The sequence below is a fragment of the Piliocolobus tephrosceles genome, chromosome 9, assembly GCF_002776525.5.
Source record: "Piliocolobus tephrosceles isolate RC106 chromosome 9, ASM277652v3, whole genome shotgun sequence".
NCBI lineage: Eukaryota > Metazoa > Chordata > Mammalia > Primates > Cercopithecidae > Piliocolobus > Piliocolobus tephrosceles.
The window spans coordinates 65,731,526-65,737,585 of record NC_045442.1 but is presented as its reverse complement, the minus strand read 5'-3'; positions in this window follow the sequence as shown (position 1 = coordinate 65,737,585).

Below are 6,060 nucleotides of genomic sequence, written 5' to 3'. Positions count from 1 at the left end.
TCTCACTCTCTCACTCTGTCGCCTAGGCTGGGCACTGCAACCTCTGCCTCCCAGGCTCAAGAGATTTTCATTTTCAGCCTCAGCCTCCCAAATAGCTGGGATTACATGCATGCACCACCACCCCTGGCTAATTTTCATATTTTTAGTAGAGATGGGGTCTCACTGTGTTGGCCGGGCTGGTCTCAAACTCCTGACCTCAAATGATCCACCTGCTTCCAACTCCCAAAGTGCTGGGATTACAGGCATGAGCCACCACACCCCGCCACATCTATACTCTTAAGTGAAATTGGTCTATAATTTTTTAGGCCATTTTATGGACTTTAGGTCTATAATGTTTTGGGAACTTATTCATCAGATTTTGTTAAGGTCATGTTTGCTTTATAAAGTGTCTAGCAATGTTTTTCAACCATCTGGAATAATAAGAATAACAAAGTTTCCATTTGTCAAAATTTGATAAGGACTCAGCATTTCTTCTATCTCCTGGGCCCACACTAGACTACAGTTCTCAGCTTTGCTTGTTGTTAGGGTACCATGTGACTGAGTTCTGGCTAATGGAACAGGGCAGAAGCAGATCCTTTCCAGATCTGGGGCACAGGAACCTTCAATTTTCCATCCTCCTTGCACCTTCTTTTGCAATGACCTTGGAACCACCTGTTAAAGATAGTAGATATCCATCAACCAATGAGTGGATAAAGAAAATGTGATATACATATATAAACACACACACACACACACACACCATGGAATATTACTCCTCCATAAAAAAGAATGAAATAACGGCATTTGCAGCAACCTGGATGGAGTTGGAGACCATTATTCTAAGTGAAATAACTCAGAAAAGGAAAATGAAATGTTGTGTGTTCTCACTTAAAAGTGGGAGCTAAGCTATGAGGATCAAAGGCATAAGAATGATAATGGACTTTGGGGACTTGCTGGGTAAGGGTGGGAGTGGTGAGGAATAAAAGACAACACACTGGGTACAGTGTACACTGCTTGTATGATGAGTACACCAAAATCTGAGAAATCACTAAAGAATTAATCCATGTAACCAAAAACCACCTGTTCCCCAAAAATGATTGGAATAGAGTAAACTTATTAAAAAAATAAAGAAAGTAGACACATAGGATGGAAGTAACATGGAATCTTGAAATACGATTGGGAGATTGTCACCTAACAATGTGAAACATTGTTTTGGTCTTTATGTGAGTAGAAGGTAAACTTCTATTGTGCTAAGCCCCTGAGATATAAGGAGGGAAGTTACAGAAGTTAGCATTACCTTATTAATACTATAGTCAACTGTAAAATCATCCAGACTTGATACATTTCTAAGTCGTGGATTTTCTAACAGTTTAATTGAGATATAATTCATATGCCATACAATTCATCTATTTAAAATGTACTGTGCAATTTATGGCAGTGGCCGCTTCAGATGGCCGGGCCAGCTGCCATCACACTGGCTGCAGCAGGGATGTGCCATGGGGTTGCACCTCCATGGAGCCAGTGGGAGCCAAAAACAAGCGGGAGCCCTGCCCCTTCTGAGTTGGGGTGGGAGCTCTCCAGGTGACACTGCAACCACCCAAACCATGGATGCAGACTCAGGCATCACTCTACTCCTGGGAACCCGGGAAGGCCCCCCTTCCTTTGCAGGCTGAGAAGTTCCTGCTCCCACTGCCTGGCTTCTCCCTACTGTTGGCACCCACTCCAATCTTGGAGAAAAGGCGGGCAGACCCAGGGCACTATGAACAGAGACAGATTCCTGGGCGGAAAGGGGTGGATTCCCCGTGAGGCCCCACCTTCAGGCTAGGGAAGATCTGAAAGCTGGGGGCTGGGTTGCCAGTCCCACGGACTGGAGTGGGAACTTCTGCTGCCTTTTCCAGGCCCACCCATCGCTGCCCATGGACCAATCAGCATGTGCTTCCTCCCTTCTGAGGCCCATAAAAGCCCCAGGCTCAGCCAGAGCTGAGCATGAGATGGTCTGGGCGACCAGCTGCAGAGAGGGGTGATCCACTCCAGGGTCTCCTCTCTGCTAGTGGCTCAACACTCTCATCAGGGCACCATCATCAGGACACCCTGGCTGCAGAAAGTAGCTATCCTCTGTGGGCCTTCTGTGAGCTGTTCCATTGCTCAATAAAGCTCCTCTTCACCTTGCTCATCCTCCACTTGTCTGCATATTTCATTCTTCCTGGTCACAGGACAAGAACTTGAGACCCACTGAATGGTGGGGCTAAAAGAGCTGTAACGCCAACAGGGCTGAAACTGTAACACCAACAGGGCAGGCCCCTTGCCTGCCATGTTGTGGGTGAAGAGGAGAGAAGAGCTGCCTCCCTAAAAGAGCTATAACACCAACAGGGCTGAAACTGTAACACCAACAGGCTGGGCCCCTTGCCTATGACTATGTTGTGGGCGAAGAGGAGAGAAGAGCTGCTGCCCTTGGGGGATCCCAGACCTGGCAGTTCCCCAGTCAGAGCTGTGTATCTCTCTTTGGGGTCCTGCAGTGCCTGGTGTCTCCAAGCTTCCAGGTGACGCTGCATTCCCTAATGCCAGCCAGGGAAGCTGCTTGCAGTGCACCTGGTCCAGCCACAGCATTACAGAAAGACAGCACCTGGAGCTGCCTGCCCTGCAGCAGCAGCCAGTGTGTCCAACTGTGCACAGTGGCCGGATCCCATGCTCGCTCACATACTCCTCGCTGCTCCACACCTGATTTGCCCTTGACAGGCATGGGATCCAGGCAGATAGCGTGAGTGCAGTGTGCCAGGCCAAGTGAGCCCAAGCAAAACTTGGGCAAAGGCACCACTGACCGCACAGGTTTCCAGCCAGAAAAGTGACACCCCAAAGATCCCACAACACAATGGTTTTTAGTATATTCAGATATATACAACCATCATCAAAGTAAATTACAACATTTTCATCACCTCAAAAAGCAGCTCCATATCCTTTAGCGTCACCCCCTAATTTTCCTACTCCCACATGCAGTCCCAAGCAATCATGAATCTACTTTCTGTCTCCATAAACTCTTATGCGACACATTTCATATGAATCTAAACACATAGTTCTGTGGTCTTTTACAATTGGGTTATTCCATTTAGCCTAATGTCCTAAAGCAAGCTTGGCTGACCCATGGCTAAAAGGTTGCATGTGGCCCAGGATGGCTTTAAATGTGGCCCAACACAAATTCCTAAACTTTTTTTAATTTTTTTTTTTTTTTTTTGAGACAGAGTTTCGCTGTTGTTACCCAGGCTAGAGTCCAACGGTGTGATCTCGGCTCACTGCAACCTCTGCCTCCTGGGTTCAAGCGATTCTCCTACCTCAGCCTCCCAAGTAGCTGGGATTAGAGGCATGCACCACCACACCCGGCTAATTTTGTATATTTAATAGAGATGGGGTTTCTCCATGTTGGTCAGGCTAGTCTCAAACTCCTGACCTCAGGCGATCCACCTCTCTCGGCCTCCCAAAGTGCTGGGATTACAAGCGTGAGCCACCGTGCCCGGCCAACTTTCTTAAATTTTTTAGCTCATCAGCTATCACTAATGTTAGCGTATTTTATGTGTGGCCCAAGACAATTCTTCTTTTTCCAATGTGGCCTAGGGAAGCCAAAGGTTTGGACACCTCTGTTTTAAAGGTTCATCCAGTGCTATAGCATGTGTTAGAATTTCAGCACCGTTTATGGCCAAATAACATTCCATTGTATGGACATAACACACCTTATTTATCCATTTGTTCATTGATGAACATTTGGGTTGTTTATGGTTTTTGACCACCATGAATAATGTTGCCATAAACATTTGTATACAAATTTTTCTGTGAACATATGTTTTCGTTTCTCTTAGGCATATACCTAGGAATAAAATTGCTGTGTCATATGGAAACTCTATATTTAATCATATGAGTAACTGCCAGACTGTTTTTCAGAGTGGCTGCGCTATTTTACATTCCCAACTGCAATATACAAAGGTTCCAATTTCTCCATATTCTCACCAATGCTTATTATAATCTGGCTTTTGTTTTTTTCTTTTTTGAGACAGGGTCTTACTCTGTCACCCAGATGGTGCAGTGATATAATCATGGCTCACAGCAGCCTCAACCTCCCAGGCTCCAACAATCCTCCCATCTCAGCTTTCTGAGTAGCGGGGACTACAGGCACACACGACTACGCCAGGCTAATTTTTATTTTTGTAGAGACAGAGTCTCAATATATTGCCTTGCTGGTCTTGAACTCCTGGGCACAGGCAATTTGCCCACCTCGACCTCCGAAAGTGCTGGGATTACAGGCATGAGCCATGGTGCCCAGCTATCTGGCTTTTTCATTCTAGCCATCCTAGTGGATGTGAAGTGGCATTTCATCGTGGTTTTAATTTGCATTTCTCTGATGATGTTGACAATCTGGCAATTTGTTTATCTTCCTTGGGGAAATATCTTTTCAGGTTCTTTGCCCAATTTTTAATTGAGTTATTTTTCTTTTTATTATTGAATTGTACAAAGTCATAGATTTTTAATCTTGCATATGGTTACAGACCTATTTGAGATTTTTTTAAATTAGTTTTGGTAACACAGTCTTCTAGAAAATGATTCACTTCTCTAGTTTTTTCAAATCTACTGTCATAGAATTACACATTATACTCACCTATAATTCTTTTCATCTCTTCAATATCTGTGGTTATATCACATCTCTTCTTCCTAATATTGTATATTTTAGCTTCTTTTCTACTCTTTCAGTCTTATCCAGGCTTGTCTGGGGCGAATGCTTTATCTTTTATAGAAGATACAGCTTGGCTTTATTAAATTTTTTCAACAATTTTTCTTTTTACTTATTTATTTCAATGTTTATCTTTTAGATATTCCTTGTCTTGTCTATTTTATTCCTTTTGTTATTATTATTTTCTTCAGATACATCAGATAGAAGCTTAATGTTGTTCATCAGTGTTAATCATCTGTGTATCTTTATCTTAGGTTGAATACTTTTTTTTTTTTTGAGACAGAGTCTTGCTCTGTTGCCCAGGATGGAGTGCAGTGGTGCTATCTCAGCTCACTGCAGCCTCTGCCTCCCAGGTTCAATTTATTCTCCTGTCTCAGCCTTCTGCGTAGCTGGGATTACAGGGGCCTGCCACCATGCCTGGCTAATTTTTGTATTTTTAGTAGAGACAGGGTTTCACCATGTTGGCCAGGCTGGTCTCGAACTCCTGGCCTCAGGTGATCCACTGGCCTCGGCCTCCCAAAGTACTGGGATTACAGGCGTGAGCCACTGTGCCTGGCCAGGTTGAATACTTAATTAACTTGGTTTAAAGTCTTCTTCTTTTTTGCTTTTTTTTAAGAAATGAGGGTCTTGCTATGTTGCCAAGGCTGATCTTGACCTCCTGAGCTCAAGCAATCTCTCACCTCAGTTACACCAAAGTACTTGGGATTACAGGCATGAGTCTGGTTTAAGTCTTTTATTCTAAATAATAAAAATCTTTATATCTATATATTTTCTCTTGTGAAGAGTTTTAAATGCATCCTGTAAGTTTTATACAATTTGCTCTCCTTTTGATAATTTTAAATTTCACATTTTATGAACTCTAAAAATTCAGAGGTTATTTAATAGTGTTTATTCACGCCTATAATCCCAGCACTTTAGGAGGCTGAGGTTGGACGATCACTTGAGGCCAGGACTTCATGACCAGCCTGGACAACAGAGCTAGACTTGTCCCTTTTTAAAAAAGATGCATATAGGCCGGGCGCGGTGGTTCACGCCTGTAATCCCAGCACTTTGGGAGGCTGAGGCAGGTGGGTCGCCTGAGGTTAGGAGTTTGAGACCAGCCTGGACAACATGGTGAAACCCTGTCTCTGCTAAAAACACAAAAATTAGTGGGGCGTGGTGGTAGGCACCTGTAATCCCAGCTACTTGGGAGGCTGAAGCAGGAGAATAACTTGAACCCAGGAGGCGGAGGTTGCTGTGAGTCAAGATTGCGCCATTGCACAAAAAAAAAAAAAAAATGCATATATATAATCTTGTTATTTTAATTATTCAACCCCCAATTTCCTTGTGTGTGTGTGTGTTTTTTTTTTTTTTTTTTTTTTTTTTGG